This window comes from Lissotriton vulgaris, chromosome 1_1 (assembly GCF_964263255.1).
Source record: "Lissotriton vulgaris chromosome 1_1, aLisVul1.2, whole genome shotgun sequence".
Classification (NCBI taxonomy): domain Eukaryota; kingdom Metazoa; phylum Chordata; class Amphibia; order Caudata; family Salamandridae; genus Lissotriton; species Lissotriton vulgaris.
This window is the reverse complement of record NC_141685.1, coordinates 1,848,683,662-1,848,705,215: the sequence shown is the minus strand read 5'-3', so window position 1 is coordinate 1,848,705,215 and position 21,554 is coordinate 1,848,683,662.

Genomic DNA, 21,554 nt, shown 5'->3' with positions numbered 1-21,554 from the left:
GAAATTGCCGCCACTAGTGATGCATAATTGTAAACACGGGCGGTGGTGGATGCCAAAATAATCGATTGTAAGAAAAGGGCATCCGCATTTAGTCACTGACCCAGCAATGTCAGGATTAAGGTTACAGAAATTACCTTATATTAATTCGTAAGTCCCTGCAATTCGTAATGGACGGCCGTAAGTTTTAAATTAGGTAACTGTGGGCTCAGTCCGGCGGCTCCCGACTCGCACATCCAGGAGAAACCACGTGATCGGGCACCTCCAATCACAACTATTAGTGTCCGAAGGCGCGTGAAGCTCGACAAAGGACTCCTGAGTAATGGAGGTAAACAAGGGACTTAGTGCCTTTGAGCTACGAGTAGGAGTAAACAAGGGACTAAGTACATTTTAAAAAACATCGATGTTGTTACAAGGGGAATGGTACCGAGCCGAGTATCGAACCAAATCTCCCTATTGCTTCAAATTTACAACCCAAAAGTTTAAAAGAACATATTCTAATTTGGTATATATCATGGGTAAATGCTAATACATTTTGACAACAATTTCCATAAACATGTCATAAATTACAAAAACGAGAATGACAGTTGTGATAACGGAAATACAGTAATTTACATAGCAAGACAATACAGACAATCTCAAGCAACAGTATGTATCGGTAGCAAGTAAATGGGGGAAAAAAGCTATGACTGCTGTAAAGAACCCATTGACAGATGATTGCATATAAAATGGGATGAGGGTCCAAACCAATACAGCATAGCTCAGAATTCCCTTCAGAGAGAGAAGAAGGAACCACAACCTAAACAAAGGTCAGCCAATTGGCAATAGTGCCATTTGCCTCATTACTTCCTCTTGTTCATTCAGACCCCTATTCACAGTATCGAAGAAATGCATCCATCTGCATTCACGGATGCTAATGGACTGTGCCAAGTTACCTCCCCTAGGGTTGGGATTAACTTTCTCGATTACACACCATCTAAGACTTTCAGGGGTGTGGTTAAATTTGACAAAATGGTCAACAAGGGGGGCTCCCTGCACTTTGCACCGGACCCTACTGCAGTGTTGCAGGATGCAGGTTTTCACCTTCTGGATAGTTTGCCCTATGTACATAAAGCCACAGGGGCAGAAGATGGCATATATTACCCCCATGGTATTACAATTGGTGTGATTTTTTAGGGTGTAAGTATAGTCATCATAAGTGCATTCCTTGATTTCCATGGCCATAGCACAGGCCTTGCAGGATCCACATTTAAAATGGCCTACTACAGTGGGGAGATTCCATAATGTAGTCTGATTCTCCGCAATTTTCTTATGTAACAAAGAATGCACAACATAGTCTCTCACGCTCTTTCCCTTACGGAAGGCATGCATATGGGGGTCCGGCAGACCTGTTTCTTCTGCCACCAGGTGCCAATGGTTATTGACAATCCATTTGATCTCTGTACTCCTGGTATTAAACGTAGTGACACATATCAACCTCTCCTCCTCAATCTCCTTTCTTATTGTGGGTTCTAACAATACCTCTCTATGACAAAACCACGCTCTTTTACGAGCCTTTTTCACCAGGCTCCTTGGATAGCCCCTCTCCACTAGTCTGGTCATCAAGATGGTTGACTCAGTGAAATAGTCCACTTTGCAGCTGCAGTTTCTCCGCAATCTCAGGAACTGTCCATAGGGGAGATTGTCACTGAGGTTGCGGGGATGGTGGCTGGAATATCTCAACAGGGTATTTCTCTCTGTCGGTTTACGAAACAAGGTGGTATGTAAGACACCCTGTTCCTCCTTAATTGTGATGTCTAAGAAATGTATAGCTTGGTTGCTGCACTCCTTGGTGAACTGAATGTTAGCATCTCTCCCGTTTAGCCAATTATGAAAAATGAGTAGATCATTCTTTGAGCCCTTCCACATAAGCAAGACGTCGTCGATATAACGACGCCATAGAGTGATGTTCCCTCTATGTGGGTTGTTGTCACAGAGAACCCAATTGTGTTCAAAATGATCCATGTAGATCACTGCCAAGTTTGGGGCAAAACTGGCCCCCATGGCTACGCCATTTATCTGCATGAAGTAATCTCCATCAAAGATAAAGAAGTTACGTTTCATAGCGATCTCTAAAAGATCTACTATAAACTTGGTAGGGACTCGGTGTGGCCTAATTCTGTCTTCCAACACAGTTCCTATCACCTCCAAGGCAGCATGTTGTGGGATGTTGGTATACAGGGAGGTGATATCCATAGTAACCAATAGTTCTTCGGTGGGATTGAATGCTTTCTCATCTACCAACTTGATCACCTGCATAGTATCCCTAAGATAACAGGCTGTATTCTCTGCGATGGGCTTGATGAAGATGTCAATAAATTTACAAAGTGGTTCAAGAATTGAGCCGCACCCAGACACAATAGGTCTCCCTGGTGGATTATGGAGCCTTTTGTGTACCTTGGGTAAGGTGTAAATCGTTGGTAGACGAGGGTGAGTATTATTAAGGTACTCGTGTTCCTGTTTAGTGATAAAGCCCTCAAGGAGAGCGTTATCTGTGACCTTTTTAATGGCCACGGCAATGTCCTTGGTGGGGTTAGCTGATAGTTTCATATAGTTTTCAGCCACCGACAGTTGATTCCAAATTTCTTTTGTATAATCGTCCCTATTCTGAATTGCAATTGCCCCGCCTTTGTCGGCGGGCTTGATCACTATGTCTTGATTTAGTTTCAAATTTTGGAGAGCAGTCCTTTCCTGTTTAGAAACATTATATTTCACATATTTCTTGTCCCTTAGTAGTTTGTTTATATCACTCATTACAATTTGCTCATATGCTAACACCTTGTGTGGCATCATCTGAGAAGGCGGTGTAAAGGTAGAGGGTGGTCTCAAACCAGTATTACTAAATATGGCTGGTGTGGTATTTTGTTAAAGAAATGTTTCAAACGAACTTTACGGAAGAACTGGTGAAGTTCCAATTTTAGATTGAAAATATTTGGCAAATTAGTCGGGACAAACGATAAACCTTTCTCAAGGATTTTTTGTTCATCATTAGTCAAAACATGATTGGAAAGGTTGATCAAAGGGCTAGTCTGGTTGACTAAAGCGTCGGGCTCTACCACCTGTAGTGTTGTTTGCGAGTTTGAATTTCGCCATGTGATTCCTGTCGGAATTGGACCTGTTTCCCGGAGCGTGTTCGCCCCTGATTCCAATTCGTTTGCCCTCTGCCCTGATTCCAGTTGGTTCGACCCCGTCCCCTGGGGCGACCCCAGGGGCGGCCTCTGCCACGCTGTTCTTGCCATGGGTCCTGCTCTAAAAAATCAGATTGGGGGTCTTGCTGTTCAGATGTACTGGTAGTGTGTTGCTCAGAGTCCGATCCACTACTTACAGAGGAATTGGAGAAAGTATTATACCTCCTAAATCCCCCTCTACCCCTAGTGCTGTATCTCCCCTGGGATTCCTGATTGTAGTAACCCTCCGCCAAGTACGGGTAGACAGTTTTTTTATCAAAGAATTTGATATCCTTAGACAACTTGTCCAACTTTGTAGATTGCGTAAAGATATCAAACTCCTTCAATGTGACTTCCAGTCGCTCTAGGGCTTCTTTGGCATTAAGCAAAGCTGAGTCTTCTATAATCTCCTTTCTTAAATCTCCTATTTCTTTAATTAGACGCTCAACCTCCTCCAAAGCAGTCTCCACCCCCAAGACCATCCAATGTCTAGAACAGTTGTTTGAGATGAAGCTGAACTTACCCTTAAATTTAGGGTTGTCTACAAAGATCGCGGGCTCGTTGCGAACCTGCAAACCTATTGGTATAACATTTGCTTGTAGATATTGGGTGAGGGAGTGTCCATGTAATCTCGTTCTGATGAGCTTCTTTTCGAGTCTTTCTAATTTGTTAACCTTATCATTTAGTGTTGAGTCGATTGGGGTTGTTATACGACCCAAGAAACTACCACTTCCCTGTTTGTCTATTAGGTTTTTAATATAGTCTTCACTATAGGTCAGTGTCTCGTTCTCTGACATATCCTGACAGATATACAAACATACAAGGATGCAAACAATTATAGACAAAGACAACCCTCGCAGGATTCCCTGCTCAAGAGATCATTGAAAACAATGGGGTAAACCCAATAAATCAATAGGACCTGGGTAAATGTATATATATAAAGAAAGTGGTCCTAGACACAATTTTTTAAAAGACAATGCAAATGATATGAATATCACTTATTCACAGTCAACAGAAAGTCAGACTTAATCTGAACAAACAAACAAATGGAGATGTATTATTAGCTAATTCAGCTAAAAATGCAATGAACCCAACACAACAGTATCAAAACAAGTTATACTGCAGTTTATTTACATATTCATAAAAATTTCAACGAGAGGAAAAGAAGAAAAGTTTGGTGCTCAGGTGATGAAAAGAAAAAGCTGTAAGCAAAGATTTATAATGATTCAGTGCAACAAAGAAAATATTTTTACATTGCACATATAAAGCCTACCCATACACAGTATATATACACTATTATACAAGGGGACAGGGAGGGACTGGTGTAGGCTTTGAGAAATAAAAATGGGGGATCGTCGACGTTTCGACCCTGGCGCAATAAGGGAAAATCACGACCTCTGCTGCGGGTCTTCTTCAGGACAGTTGGGGGACGGGGGACGGGGAAGCACCTGTAAGGGTAAGTATAAATATATTTTATAATTTATTTTGAAAGGATCCAGTATTAAAGGAGTTAAAAGGAGTGTTGGGTACATTACCACAAAAGACTTGGAGGGTGTAGCAAGGCCAGATCAGTTGGACGGTACACCTATGAGGGGTAAGAACAAACGGGGAGACTGTTAGCCCATCTCCAGAGGCACAGTCATCCCACGACCAATGTGCCAACTAAGAGGTGTACAGCCCAGTTAAGACTCACCTCTGACTCCAAAGTTCAGTTGAGAACCGGTTGGTAGAAAACGAGTAGTCGATATCAATCGTGCTACATGGGGGAAAAGAGGATCCAATCAGTCCCATGGCACAACGTGGTGACCAGCAAGTAACTCACATAAGTAAAAAACTCACCCTAGTCCGGTCAAGCAATGAACAATGTACCGGTTGCTGTAGGCGAGGAGGACGTAGTTATAGTTCAGGGGGACCTGTGTTAAGGCAAACGACCAGGTATGAGTCCAAAGTTTGAAATTGCCGCCACTAGTGAAGCATAGTTATAAACACGGGCGGTGGTGGATGCCAAAAGTAACTCACATAAGTAAAAAACTCACCCTAGTCCGGTAAAGCAGTGAACAATGTACCGGTTGCTGTAGGCGAGGAGGACGTGGTTATAGTTCAGGGGGACCTGTGTTAAGGCAAACGACCAGGTATGAGTCCAAAGTTTGAAATTGCCGCCACTAGTGATGCATAATTGTAAACACGGGCGGTGGTGGATGCCAAAATAATCGATTGTAAGAAAAGGGCATCCGCATTTAGTCACTGACCCAGCAATGTCAGGATTAAGGTTACAGAAATTACCTTATATTAATTCGTAAGTCCCTGCAATTCGTAATGGACGGCCGTAAGTTTTAAATTAGGTAACTGTGGGCTCAGTCCGGCGGCTCCCGACTCGCACATCCAGGAGAAACCACGTGATCGGGCACCTCCAATCACAACTATTAGTGTCCGAAGGCGCGTGAAGCTCGACAAAGGACTCCTGAGTAATGGAGGTAAACAAGGGACTTAGTGCCTTTGAGCTACGAGTAGGAGTAAACAAGGGACTAAGTACATTTTAAAAAACATCGATGTTGTTACAAGGGGAATGGTACCGAGCCGAGTATCGAACCAAATCTCCCTATTGCTTCAAATTTACAACCCAAAAGTTTAAAAGAACATATTCTAATTTGGTATATATCATGGGTAAATGCTAATACATTTTGACAACAATTTCCATAAACATGTCATAAATTACAAAAACGAGAATGACAGTTGTGATAACGGAAATACAGTAATTTACATAGCAAGACAATACAGACAATCTCAAGCAACAGTATGTATCGGTAGCAAGTAAATGGGGGAAAAAAGCTATGACTGCTGTAAAGAACCCATTGACAGATGATTGCATATAAAATGGGATGAGGGTCCAAACCAATACAGCATAGCTCAGAATTCCCTTCAGAGAGAGAAGAAGGAACCACAACCTAAACAAAGGTCAGCCAATTGGCAATAGTGCCATTTGCCTCATTACTTCCTCTTGTTCATTCAGACCCCTATTCACAGTATCGAAGAAATGCATCCATCTGCATTCACGGATGCTAATGGACTGTGCCAAGTTACCTCCCCTAGGGTTGGGATTAACTTTCTCGATTACACACCATCTAAGACTTTCAGGGGTGTGGTTAAATTTGACAAAATGGTCAACAAGGGGGGCTCCCTGCACTTTGCACCGGACCCTACTGCAGTGTTGCAGGATGCAGGTTTTCACCTTCTGGATAGTTTGCCCTATGTACATAAAGCCACAGGGGCAGAAGATGGCATATATTACCCCCATGGTATTACAATTGGTGTGATTTTTTAGGGTGTAAGTATAGTCATCATAAGTGCATTCCTTGATTTCCATGGCCATAGCACAGGCCTTGCAGGATCCACATTTAAAATGGCCTACTACAGTGGGGAGATTCCATAATGTAGTCTGATTCTCCGCAATTTTCTTATGTAACAAAGAATGCACAACATAGTCTCTCACGCTCTTTCCCTTACGGAAGGCATGCATATGGGGGTCCGGCAGACCTGTTTCTTCTGCCACCAGGTGCCAATGGTTATTGACAATCCATTTGATCTCTGTACTCCTGGTATTAAACGTAGTGACACATATCAACCTCTCCTCCTCAATCTCCTTTCTTATTGTGGGTTCTAACAATACCTCTCTATGACAAAACCACACTCTTTTACGAGCCTTTTTCACCAGGCTCCTTGGATAGCCCCTCTCCACTAGTCTGGTCATCAAGATGGTTGACTCAGTGAAATAGTCCACTTTGCAGCTGCAGTTTCTCCGCAATCTCAGGAACTGTCCATAGGGGAGATTGTCACTGAGGTTGCGGGGATGGTGGCTGGAATATCTCAACAGGGTATTTCTCTCTGTCGGTTTACGAAACAAGGTGGTATGTAAGACACCCTGTTCCTCCTTAATTGTGATGTCTAAGAAATGTATAGCTTGGTTGCTGCACTCCTTGGTGAACTGAATGTTAGCATCTCTCCCGTTTAGCCAATTATGAAAAATGAGTAGATCATTCTTTGAGCCCTTCCACATAAGCAAGACGTCGTCGATATAACGACGCCATAGAGTGATGTTCCCTCTATGTGGGTTGTTGTCACAGAGAACCCAATTGTGTTCAAAATGATCCATGTAGATCACTGCCAAGTTTGGGGCAAAACTGGCCCCCATGGCTACGCCATTTATCTGCATGAAGTAATCTCCATCAAAGATAAAGAAGTTACGTTTCATAGCGATCTCTAAAAGATCTACTATAAACTTGGTAGGGACTCGGTGTGGCCTAATTCTGTCTTCCAACACAGTTCCTATCACCTCCAAGGCAGCATGTTGTGGGATGTTGGTATACAGGGAGGTGATATCCATAGTAACCAATAGTTCTTCGGTGGGATTGAATGCTTTCTCATCTACCAACTTGATCACCTGCATAGTATCCCTAAGATAACAGGCTGTATTCTCTGCGATGGGCTTGATGAAGATGTCAATAAATTTACAAAGTGGTTCAAGAATTGAGCCGCACCCAGACACAATAGGTCTCCCTGGTGGATTATGGAGCCTTTTGTGTACCTTGGGTAAGGTGTAAATCGTTGGTAGACGAGGGTGAGTATTATTAAGGTACTCGTGTTCCTGTTTAGTGATAAAGCCCTCAAGGAGAGCGTTATCTGTGACCTTTTTAATGGCCACGGCAATGTCCTTGGTGGGGTTAGCTGATAGTTTCATATAGTTTTCAGCCACCGACAGTTGATTCCAAATTTCTTTTGTATAATCGTCCCTATTCTGAATTACAATTGCCCCGCCTTTGTCGGCGGGCTTGATCACTATGTCTTGATTTAGTTTCAAATTTTGGAGAGCAGTCCTTTCCTGTTTAGAAACATTATATTTCACATATTTCTTGTCCCTTAGTAGTTTGTTTATATCACTCATTACAATTTGCTCATATGCTAACACCTTGTGTGGCATCATCTGAGAAGGCGGTGTAAAGGTAGAGGGTGGTCTCAAACCAGTATTACTAAATATGGCTGGTGTGGTATTTTGTTAAAGAAATGTTTCAAACGAACTTTACGGAAGAACTGGTGAAGTTCCAATTTTAGATTGAAAATATTTGGCAAATTAGTCGGGACAAACGATAAACCTTTCTCAAGGATTTTTTGTTCATCATTAGTCAAAACATGATTGGAAAGGTTGATCAAAGGGCTAGTCTGGTTGACTAAAGCGTCGGGCTCTACCACCTGTAGTGTTGTTTGCGAGTTTGAATTTCGCCATGTGATTCCTGTCGGAATTGGACCTGTTTCCCGGAGCGTGTTCGCCCCTGATTCCAATTCGTTTGCCCTCTGCCCTGATTCCAGTTGGTTCGACCCCGTCCCCTGGGGCGACCCCAGGGGCGGCCTCTGCCACGCTGTTCTTGCCATGGGTCCTGCTCTAAAAAATCAGATTGGGGGTCTTGCTGTTCAGATGTACTGGTAGTGGGTTGCTCAGAGTCCGATCCACTACTTACAGCGGAATTGGAGAAAGTATTATACCTCCTAAATCCCCCTCTATCCCTAGTGCTGTATCTCCCCTGGGATTCCTGATTGTAGTAACCCTCCGCCAAGTACGGGTAGACAGTTTTTTTATCAAAGAATTTGATATCCTTAGACAACTTGTCCAACTTTGTAGATTGCGTAAAGATATCAAACTCCTTCAATGTGACTTCCAGTCGCTCTAGGGCTTCTTTGGCATTAAGCAAAGCTGAGTCTTCTATAATCTCCTTTCTTAAATCTCCTATTTCTTTAATTAGACGCTCAACCTCCTCCAAAGCAGTCTCCACCCCCAAGACCATCCAATGTCTAGAACAGTTGTTTGAGATGAAGCTGAACTTACCCTTAAATTTAGGGTTGTCTACAAAGATCGCGGGCTCGTTGCGAACCTGCAAACCTATTGGTATAACATTTGCTTGTAGATATTGGGTGAGGGAGTGTCCATGTAATCTCGTTCTGATGAGCTTCTTTTCGAGTCTTTCTAATTTGTTAACCTTATCATTTAGTGTTGAGTCGATTGGGGTTGTTATACGACCCAAGAAACTACCACTTCCCTGTTTGTCTATTAGGTTTTTAATATAGTCTTCACTATAGGTCAGTGTCTCGTTTTCTGACATATCCTGACAGATATACAAACATACAAGGATGTAAACAATTATAGACAAAGACAACCCTCGCAGGATTCCCTGCTCAAGAGATCATTGAAAACAATGGGGTAAACCCAATAAATCAATAGGACCTGGGTAAATGTATATATATAAAGAAAGTGGTCCTAGACACAATTTTTTAAAAGACAATGCAAATGATATGAATATTACTTATTCACAGTCAACAGAAAGTCAGACTTAATCTGAACAAACAAACAAATGGAGATGTATTATTAGCTAATTCAGCTAAAAATGCAATGAACCCAACACAACAGTATCAAAACAAGTTATACTGCAGTTTATTTACATATTCATAAAAATTTCAACGAGAGGAAAAGAAGAAAAGTTTGGTGCTCAGGTGATGAAAAGAAAAAGCTGTAAGCAAAGATTTATAATGATTCAGTGCAACAAAGAAAATATTTTTACATTGCACATATAAAGCCTACCCATACACAGTATATATACACTATTATACAAGGGGACAGGGAGGGACTGGTGTAGGCTTTGAGAAATAAAAATGGGGGATCGGCGACGTTTCGACCCTGGCGCAATAAGGGAAAATCACGACCTCTGCTGCGGGTCTTCTTCAGGACAGTTGGGGGACGGGGGACGGGGAAGCACCTGTAAGGGTAAGTATAAATATATTTTATAATTTATTTTGAAAGGATCCAGTATTAAAGGAGTTAAAAGGAGTGTTGGGTACATTACCACAAAAGACTTGGAGGGTGTAGCAAGGCCAGATCAGTTGGACGGTACACCTATGAGGGGTAAGAACAAACGGGGAGACTGTTAGCCCATCTCCAGAGGCACAGTCATCCCACGACCAATGTGCCAACTAAGAGGTGTACAGCCCAGTTAAGACTCACCTCTGACTCCAAAGTTCAGTTGAGAACCGGTTGGTAGAAAACGAGTAGTCGATATCAATCGTGCTACAAGGGGGAAAAGAGGATCGAATCAGTCCCATGGCACAACGTGGTGACCAGCAAGTAACTCACATAAGTAAAAAACTCACCCTAGTCCGGTCAAGCAATGAACAATGTATCGGTTGCTGTAGGCGAGGAGGACGTACTTATAGTTCAGGGGGACCTGTGTTAAGGCAAACGACCAGGTATGAGTCCAAAGTTTGAAATTGCCGCCACTAGTGAAGCATAGTTATAAACACGGGCGGTGGTGGATGCCAAAAGTAACTCACATAAGTAAAAAACTCACCCTAGTCCGGTAAAGCAGTGAACAATGTACCGGTTGCTGTAGGCGAGGAGGACGTGGTTATAGTTCAGGGGGACCTGTGTTAAGGCAAACGACCAGGTATGAGTCCAAAGTTTGAAATTGCCGCCACTAGTGATGCATAATTGTAAACACGGGCGGTGGTGGATGCCAAAATAATCGATTGTAAGAAAAGGGCATCCGCATTTAGTCACTGACCCAGCAATGTCAGGATTAAGGTTACAGAAATTACCTTATATTAATTCGTAAGTCCCTGCAATTCGTAATGGACAGCCGTAAGTTTTAAATTAGGTAACTGTGGGCTCAGTCCGGCGGCTCCCGACTCGCACATCCAGGAGAAACCACGTGATCGGGCACCTCCAATCACAACTATTAGTGTCCGAAGGCGCGTGAAGCTCGACAAAGGACTCCTGAGTAATGGAGGTAAACAAGGGACTTAGTGCCTTTGAGCTATGAGTAGGAGTAAACAAGGGACTAAGTACATTTTAAAAAACATCGATGTTGTTACAAGGGGAATGGTACCGAGCCGAGTATCGAACCAAATCTCCCTATTGCTTCAAATTTACAACCCAAAAGTTTAAAAGAACATATTCTAATTTGGTATATATCATGGGTAAATGCTAATACATTTTGACAACAATTTCCATAAACATGTCATAAATTACAAAAACGAGAATGACAGTTGTGATAACGGAAATACAGTAATTTACATAGCAAGACAATACAGACAATCTCAAGCAACAGTATGTATCGGTAGCAAGTAAATGGGGGAAAAAAGCTATGACTGCTGTAAAGAACCCATTGACAGATGATTGCATATAAAATGGGATGAGGGTCCAAACCAATACAGCATAGCTCAGAATTCCCTTCAGAGAGAGAAGAAGGAACCACAACCTAAACAAAGGTCAGCCAATTGGCAATAGTGCCATTTGCCTCATTACTTCCTCTTGTTCATTCAGACCCCTATTCACAGTATCGAAGAAATGCATCCATCTGCATTCACGGATGCTAATGGACTATTTCACTGAGTCAACCATCTTGATGACCAGACTAGTGGAGAGGGGCTATCCAAGGAACCTGGTGAAAAAGGCTTGTAAAAGAGCATTGTTTTGTCATAGAGAGGTATTGTTAGAACCCAAAATAAGAAAGGAGATTGAGGAGGAGAGGTTGATATGTGTCACTACGTTTAATACCAGGAGTACAGAGATCAAAAGGATTGTCAATAACTATTGGCACCTGGTGGCAGAAGAAACAGGTCTGCCGGACCCCCCTATGCATGCCTTCCGTAAGGGAAAGAGCGTGAGAGACTATGTTGTGCATTCTTTGTTACATAAGAAAATTGTTGAGAATCAGACTACATTATGGAATCTCCCCACTGTAGTAGGCCATTTTAAATGTGGATCCTGCAAGGCCTGTGCTATGGCCATGGAAATCAAGGAATGCACTTATAATGACTATACTTACACCCTAAAAAATCACACCAATTGTAATACCATGGGGGTAATATATGCCATCTTCTGCCCCTGTGGCTTTATGTACATAGGGCAAACTATCCAGAAGGTGAAAACCCGCATCCTGCAACACTGCAGTAGGGTCCGGTGCAAAGTGCAGGGAGCCCCCCTTGTTGACCATTTTGTCAAATGTAACCACACCCCTGAAAGTCTTAGATGGTGTGTAATCGAGAAAGTTAATCCCAACCCTAGGGGAGGTAACTTGGCACAGTCCATTAGCATCCGTGAATGCAGATGGATGTATTTCTTCGATATTGTGAATAGGGGTCTGAATGAACAAGAGGAAGTAATGAGGCAAATGGCACTATTGCCAATTGGCTGACCTTTGTTTAGGTTGTGGTTCCTTCTTCTCTCTCTGAAGGGAATTCTGAGCTATGCTGTATTGGTTTGGACCCTCATCCCATTTTATATGCAATCATCTGTCAATGGGTTCTTTACAGCAGTCATAGCTTTTTTTCCCCATTTACTTGCTACCGATACATACTGTTGCTTGTGATTGTCTGTATTGTCTTGCTATGTAAATTACTGTATTTCCGTTATCACAACTGTCATTCTCGTTTTTGTAATTTATGACACGTTTATGGAAATTGTTGTCAAAATGTATTAGCATTTACCCATGATATATACCAAATTAGAATATGTTCTTTTAAACTTTTGGGTTGTAAATTTGAAGCAATAGGGAGATTTGGTTCGATACTCGGCTCGGTACCATTCCCCTTGTACCAACATCGATGTTTTTTAAAATGTACTTAGTCCCTTGTTTACTCCTACTCGCAGCTCAAAGGCACTAAGTCCCTTGTTTACCTCCATTACTCAGGAGTCCTTTGTCGAGCTTCACGCGCCTTCGGACACTAATAGTTGTGATTGGAGGTGCCCGATCACGTGGTTTCTCCTGGATGTGCGAGTCGGGAGCCGCCGGACTGAGCCCACAGTTACCTAATTTAAAACTTACGGCCGTCCATTACGAATTGCAGGGACTTACGAATTAATATAAGGTAATTTCTGTAACCTTAATGCTGACATTGCTGGGTCAGTGACTAAATGCGGATGCCCTTTTCTTACAATCGATTATTTTGGCATCCACCACCGCCCGTGTTTACAATTATGCATCACTAGTGGCGGCAATTTCAAACTTTGGACTCATACCTGGTCGTTTGCCTTAACACAGGTCCCCCTGAACTATAACCACGTCCTCCTCGCCTACAGCAACCGGTACATTGTTCACTGCTTTACCGGACTAGGGTGAGTTTTTTACTTATGTGAGTTACTTTTGGCATCCACCACCGCCCGTGTTTATAACTATGCTTCACTAGTGGCGGCAATTTCAAACTTTGGACTCATACCTGGTCGTTTGCCTTAACACAGGTCCCCCTGAACTATAACTAGGTCCTCATCGCCTACAGCAACCGGTACATTGTTCATTGCTTGACCGGACTAGGGTGAGTTTTTTACTTATGTGAGTTACTTGCTGGTCACCACGTTGTGCCATGGGACTGATTGGATCCTCTTTTCCCCCTTGTAGCACGATTGATATCGACTACTCGTTTTGTACCAACCGGTTCTCAGCTGAACTTTGGAGTCAGAGGAGAGTCTTAACTGGGCTGCCCACCTCTTGGTTGGCACATTGGTCGTGGGATGACTGTGCCTCTGGAGATGGGCTAACAGTCTCCCCGTTTGTTCTTACCCCTCATAGGTGTACCGTCCAACTGATCTGGCCTTGCTACACCCTCCAAGTCTTTTGTGGTAATGTACCCAACACTCCTTTTAACTCCTTTAATACTGGATCCTTTCAAAATAAATTATAAAATATATTTATACTTACCCTTACAGGTGCTTCCCCGTCCCCCGTCCCCCAACTGTCCTGAAGAAGACCCGCAGCAGAGGTCGTGATTTTCCCTTATTGCGCCAGGGTCAAAACGTCGACGATCCCCCATTTTTATTTCTCAAAGCCTACACCAGTCCCTCCCTGTCCCCTTGTATAATAGTGTATATATACTGTGTATGGGTAGGCTTTATATGTGCAATGTAAAAATATTTTCTTTGTTGCACTGAATCATTATAAATCTTTGCTTACAGCTTTTTCTTTTCATCACCTGAGCACCAAACTTTTCTTCTTTTCCTCTCGTTGAAATTTTTATGAATATGTAAATAAACTGCAGTATAACTTGTTTTGATACTGTTGTGTTGGGTTCATTGCATTTTTAGCTGAATTAGCTAATAATACATCTCCATTTGTTTGTTTGTTCAGATTAAGTCTGACTTTCTGTTGACTGTGAATAAGTAATATTCATATCATTTGCATTGTCTTTTAAAAAATTGTTTTTAGTGTGTGTCGCGACTAGTAAGTCTTGCCATAGCTCTATATGCCAGTTTCTGTGTGCCTCGTGTTATGCGTTTTTATGGCTATAAGTTCTCTCTGGCCAGACTTGATTGCTCCCATCAATGCTTATCGTGCTAGTTTACAGTTTTTGTCAAACCACCCGTTTTTTTTGTTCCTGGTCTTTTCCCTCACGCTATAGTTTTTATTGAAAAATGTATTAATGTTATCTAGTAGGGTTTTAAATGTGTCCACCGTGGCTTGCTTCTCCATACTGTTGGTGTCTAGGGAAATCAGGGAATCCCTAACTATGGTGTAAATTTGTGCCAGGGTCTCTACACTAATCTCAATGTTTTCCCATCTAATCCTCTTTCTGCTGTGGCTAGTAACAATACTGTTGAGAAATTTAGCTTCTAAGAGTGGTTGGTGGGAACAAGGTGTTTCTACTAGTTCCAAGTAGAGAGCGTGGTGATCACTGTCGTATCTCTCTATCACTCACATGTCCACTAGGTTTGACCATAGTTAGACATCTATCAGGAAGTAATCTATTCTAGTTTTACAGTTAGCCCTCTTATATGTGTGATGTAATCTAAGATCAGAGGTGGAGCGGCCGTTCACAGCCCTCAACCCATTTTTATGGTGGGGGAGGCTACTTGTAGAGCTACTTTCACATTCTTCACTGGCTTCCCGTGGCTCAGCGGTTCTGCATCCTCTTCATGAATGATGCTATTTGTTACTTCCGGGGACTCAAAAATTATATTTAAATCACCCACTATGACTAAGTAATGAGATGCCCTTTTCATCTTGAGGAATTTATCGAAGTGTACAATGGTTGGTGAGTCTTGATGTTGAGACGCAAACCTATTGTAGATATTCACCAGTAAAGTAGACCTATTAGTACTGTTATCTTTAATAACCATGGCCAGCAGGTTGGGGTTGTCTAGTTCCAGTTTTTATGTGGATCCCTGTTTTAATTTTAATCCATATTATTAGTTCGCCTGCTGGGCAGCCTTTTTTTTACGCAATATCTTGTATGTTGTGGTTGGTGAATCCCACTCTATGTATTTTGTTAACTGCCCAGGTCTCTCGGAAGAGGTAAATAGGCAAATATCGTACTGTCAATCAGCCTCCCCCTAGTCTTCGCAAACAATCTTGGACCTAAGTCCTGCAAAATTCCAAGACAACAGTCTCAGTTTCACATTCGAATAATTGGTTAATTGTTGTCCCTTCACCTCATTAGGTGTCAGATGTATAGGTAACTGGAGTTGTATAGGTGCTTGAATGGGGGACTGTCTCCTCTAAATGTTATCCATGTGAACCCCTAGTGGCTTTTGTGATATGAGTTGATAATTACCTTCCTGTGGTGAGGTAAACATAGAGCTATGAGGGACAATCCCAGTGCCTGTCAGGTCAGCCTATTTGCAGAGACTGCCTGGGAATTTGTAATAGTGATGTTATCTGGAGGACTCTCCTGCACCCTATCAGTATGCAAACCTTTCAAATCAAAAGACACCAGCGCACATCTCCTTCAGTGTCTGTACTCCTTGCGCATTAGGCACCAATATTATCAATCCAAGAATTTGTTTCTCCTTGCTCCGCACCAATACTCCTTTTCAATCCAATGAAGCCTTGTGGTGTAGACAAACTTAAGACTTTATTTCATAAAATCAAGTGCTTGACTTTATTTCATAAAATCAAGTGCTTCACAGCACTTGATTTTATGAAATAAAGTCTTAAGTTTGTATACACTACTAGGAGTACAGAGACTGAATGAGATGTGCGCTGGTGTCTTTTGATTTGTTGGGATAGATACTCTGCATTACCAGTGATGGGCAGGTTGTCTAAAGTTAATGCTTGAAGTGGATAAGCATTGAACACCAGAGTTGCACTCGATAATTAAGATGTATGATACTGTTCATGTATATGTAAAGAGACATTTAATGATGTGCTGATCAATTAGAGCAAATCCGATTTTCTTGTGAAGTTTAAGTATGCAAAGCTTTGCTTTGGGGTGTGAACTTAAGCTGGATTCGCGATTTATTTGGGGACAGTGTGCATTGCTCCAAATTGACTAACCCCTTTACTAGCTCGCTAGAAGCCAAGTCTAATATAATATAATCTGAATATTTATTTGTGGGGCAGCGCTTGGCATTTAATATGTCTGATCTTATAATTGAACGGCAATGCCTCATCTGCCTTATCCAATGGATAGCTTTATTGACAAGGGCATCCCTCAATTGTCCTATATCATTTGTAAATTTGAGTACATTTGTCAAGAACACTCTACTACTAGACTCATTGGGGGGGGGGTCTGCTGGGCTTACCCAAAATTACACTCCCCAGGGGTTTGCCTCCTCCTTTGCTGTACCCCAGCCTCCCAGGTCGGGTATACAGTTGTGTTCGCTTGACGGAACACTCATGTATGGGTTAACTCTTGTACTATTGAGCTCTTCCAATGTTCCTTTCAAGGAATACTTTTTGCCCCTTCTGGTCCATATACTCCCCACTGGTGTCATCCCCCTTTGAATGTGTTATGGTGCGTTGTTGACTGTTCAAATGTATTCCCTTATAAGGGACACAAAGGTGGTAGGGCTTGGTGACACAGTTAGTGGTTAGAGTTGTTTGTCATGGGGTGCTGATAATTTTGGTTGCTGGAATGTATGGCGGACCCCAGTCCCTTCTATCTGCCCCTTGGATCTCCCCGTTATTATTTTGGCAGTCCATATCCATATAGCAAGTCCCGGCCCCTGCCCCGTGTCTTGCTGAAATGGATACTATAGAGCTGATCTATCACGGACCCTACAATTCCCCTGAGTACAGAGACATCTGCTGTTAGGACCTTAACATTAAACTTAAGTTCACTCAGTTCAATGAGGAGAGTGTTAGTATTCTCTGTTGTCGACACATTTGCTATTCTGTGTCTAGTTTCAGTGGCAGTTAGCTCTATTTCTGGGCCTGTGGAAGTTTTGTTGTGACCTTTGGGAATCATTACTTCTTTAGTGGCAACCGCATCGAAATAGTTAGAGCATGCAATGTTCGGGGCTACGACTCCTTCCACCGTAATAATTGAACAACCTTGGGTTGAGGGTGGATCCACTAGGCTTGGGGCGTGTTGATGTTGTCTGTTGGTATTGCGCGTATTTCCTAGATTAACTTTGCGAAAAGATAGGTGCTCTTTTGGGGCCCACTTTGGGTGGCATGTTCTGGCCACTTAGCAAGCTGTCTACTTTCTCTATTAGGATGTCAATTACATCTGCCACACAATTCACTGCGGCGTCCGCTGTGGATCTCTTTGCTTGTTTAGGCATTCAGGTCAGACTTCCTTCAGCCTTCCATTTCCCCATCCTACCACGCTCGCTTAAATTGACAGGTATAACCATTCTTTATCTAAGAATATAATAGCGTATATGATTAGGGGGACCTGGTTAATGGTAGTTACTCGATTCCCTTGCTCGATCTTCCAGTCAAGAGGGGTGGCCCAGCCCAACCTCCTCCGGGCTCCAACAGCCATGGCTGGGACTGCCCTTGGCTGCCACATGCTTCTGGCTGGGTGGACTCTCTGGATGCAGTATGGCAAACACCTTCTCCTCACATACAGTGAATGTTCTTGGGGGAATGGGAGGGCCTCCACCAGTCATCTGAGCCAGCTGAAGGTTCTTGTTATTCTTCTCTTTCACCTTGCTCTTGAGGTCATGCTACCACTTCATGATCTCCTTCTTGTTGCGCAGGACAGTCTCTACTGCATTGACCTTGTTGACTATCCTTGTCCATATTTGTTTTCTGGTGGCTGATGGTGTCTTTTGGACCAGGGTACCAAACAATTGTAGTTCTACTCTGATTATCTCATCTACCATGACCGACAACTCACTGTCAGTGAATTTGGGCATTTTCTTTTGTGCTTTGGTGTGTGATGTACAAATGGTTTGAGGTGCAGTTGTGAGGGTCATAGGGGTGGTGGAGGTGGTATGTGTGTCTGTTGTTGTGCTGGTGAGATGTGTGGTGTTTTTTCCTATCCAATGTGATACAGGGTTTGGTTCCTTCAGGGCTGGAGTAGTGCAAAGGATTCTGGTCAGAGAAGGGGCTGGTTGTATACTCAGCTATGTGGGTGTGACAAAAGGGAGTATTGCGGTCAGGTGTGTTGTGTGGGATAGGTTTGTTAAGGAAGGATGTTGTAATGGTTTGATAACTTAGGTACGATATGGATAGGCGCTTGCAGACTTCAAGTACCTACACTTCTTGTTTTGGAAAGAGGCCCGCCTGAATTTGAGAGCTCAAACTTCACATTGTTATGTAATGATTGAAAATACAAACTGGGTCTTATACCAATGTGTTGTCGCTCTCATATGGTTAAATATGCCACTGAACGTACATGTGATGAGGTCAACCAGTGTGTAGCTGTTTTTGTGGTTATGTATATTATTGTGAAAGTTTAAACTGCAGAAATGTCTTAGAGATCCCAGGATTTCAGTTGTGATTTAAGAGAATACGAAAAAATCAAAAAGGTTAAGACCACTGCTCTAAAATATTACTTTTAAAAGAGTATTCCTAATTTGAGTAAAGTGCAACCCCATAGCTCAAGCAGCAATATTCCTCTTTGCTACCAATCCACAGGAGATGTTCAATACAATGCAGGCATTACATCATAATGCCTTCACAAAGCAACTTTCACAACTACCATTACTTCGATTGCTATTAAAACGCATGTGCCTTTACTATGCATGCAATTACAATTCATGCCATAACAACGCATGCCATTACAATGCATTGTAAGGTAAGAATTTGAGTTAAGTTGTTATTTGTAATGTAATTTTGTAAAAGAAGTAAAGTGTGGATTTGGGTGGGGGTGTTTATTAACTCCTTAACTGCTGGGCCTTCCCCTCCCCCACTCCCACCCCAGTGCTGAGCCCTTTTTTGGCTATTTGGGGTAGTTTGTGCTTACGCCTCTGTAACTTTTTGACCACATAAGGTATCCACACCAAATATGCGTCCTTTTCTTCCAACATCATGGGGATTCTAAAGGTATCCAGGGTTGGTGGATTCCCCTGGAGGGGACCCAGAAATTAGCCAAAATACAGGTCAATTTTTTGGGGGGACAAATGGGAAAAAAGGGCTACAGATGAAAGCGCCTGTTTTTTCCCTGCAAATGGTATCTAAAAAAGAAATGTGGTGCTGAAATCACCATCTTGTGTACAAGTGAAGGTATTGGATCCTACTACTAATCAGCCTGGATCTCAATAATTGAAAAAACAGAACAACGTGGCTGATCAGGATTGTTTCGAGAAGAATCAAGGTCCACACAGCCAGACCGTACTGCGTAGCCAATGGTTTTGTGTTTCCAAGCAAATTTATTATTTCTTATAATCAGTTTGCATTACTCCATTAGAGGTATGACAACAAAGGAACTTTCTATCTATACAGTCAGTTCAAAAACATGCAAGAATATGTACAATATATACAAATGAACAGACATTCAAGGTGAAAAAAATCAGGATTTGGATAACACCGACAAAAACATTTGAAACAAATTGCATAGCAAAGTAATTACAACATCAACAGTCTTTACAGAGAAAAACAGTTAATAGGTGAAAAGCACCAGTCCTTTAACTAAACAACTAGTGGACAGGCGGATCAAGAATGGATTTGCCTGCCTGTCTCACAACACCTGTGGTAGGAAATTTTATAGATTGACAGAAAGGGCCCACACGGGTGGTATTAGTTAATGCCTAACTGCACCCTTCTTTCTTGACACAGGCTGGGGGTCAACACATTTCGAACCGTCATAAGTGTGGGTTCTCCTCAGGACAGGGACAGGTTAAGCGTTTGCCTGAAAGAAGAATTAGTGAATGGTGTCAGGAGCTATATATATTGTTTACTTAGTCATATTAAAAGAATCCTCTCTGCCTATCTACCAGGGGGAAAGAAAAAAATCCTTTACCTTATCAGACAGCACAGAGGCTGCACGAGGAGTGGAAATTGGGCATCAAGTGAGTGTTCTGAAAAAGTAAGAATGTGAGCAGTCAGGACCGTGGGGTGCATGGTAAGGATACACGCACAGGCGCAAGTTTGTCAAGGGGAATTAAACCGAGGTACCTGTTGTGGTATCAGGAGTGTCTGGATATTGAGCATTTAGAGGGACATTCACAATGCAGCCTGTGAAATAATTAGCAGACCCATGTGTCTCCTACCTGAACCCGGGTTGAGTTCGTAGGGGAACGGCTGCGCCGAGGGACTGTCCGGGCAGAAATCACCATCTTCCCAGCTCTCAGGGACAAGCAGACTTTTGTCAGAAAACCAAAATGTTTTTCACAGTTTTGGCATTTTTCTGGGACATAGCTTATTTTTGCTATTTCTTGTGCTTTCAACCTCTTTCCAGTTAATGGTGAAAATTGTTATGAAAGCAATAATGGATCCTGGAAAGCTATACATTTTGAAAAAGAAGACAACATTCTGAATTCAGCAAGGGGTCATTTGTGTAGATCCTTCAAGGTTTCTTTATAGAAACTAACTGTTTAATATAGGAAAAATTGAAAATTAGTCAATGTTTTCACCTTTAACTTCTTCTAATTATGATAGCTTGTTTGAAAGCAATACACCATTACATCCGCCGGACCTTTCTGGTTGTGGGGATATATAGGACTCGTAGGTTCACCAAGTACCCCAAGGAACATAGAACCAATAACTGAACAGCATCTTGCAAGTGTTTTTTTATTATGTATCGGGTACATAGCAATTAATTTGGGGAAATATATACATGGAAAAATCGGTATGAAAGACACCTATGTATTTCTGAAATTGGAACAAAACATAGAGTTTAGAAACAGTAGAAACTTGCACATTTCCGAAATTGTGAGTACGCATTTTTTATATATTGTCTTTCATTTGGAAGGCAGAAATGCATCGAAAGTCAATAGGTAATTACAGTTGCTCTACAATTCTGTGTTAACCTAAGTCTCCTAATAAAAATAGTACCTCACATGTGTGGTAAGGCCTAGTGCCCGTGACAGGAAATGGCTCAAAGCGCAAAGTGGACAAGCTTTATTTTTACAGTGAAAACAGACTCTTTTTTTGCAAAGGTCCTAGCTGTAGATTTTGAACCCTAGCTCTGCCGGCACTTAGGGAA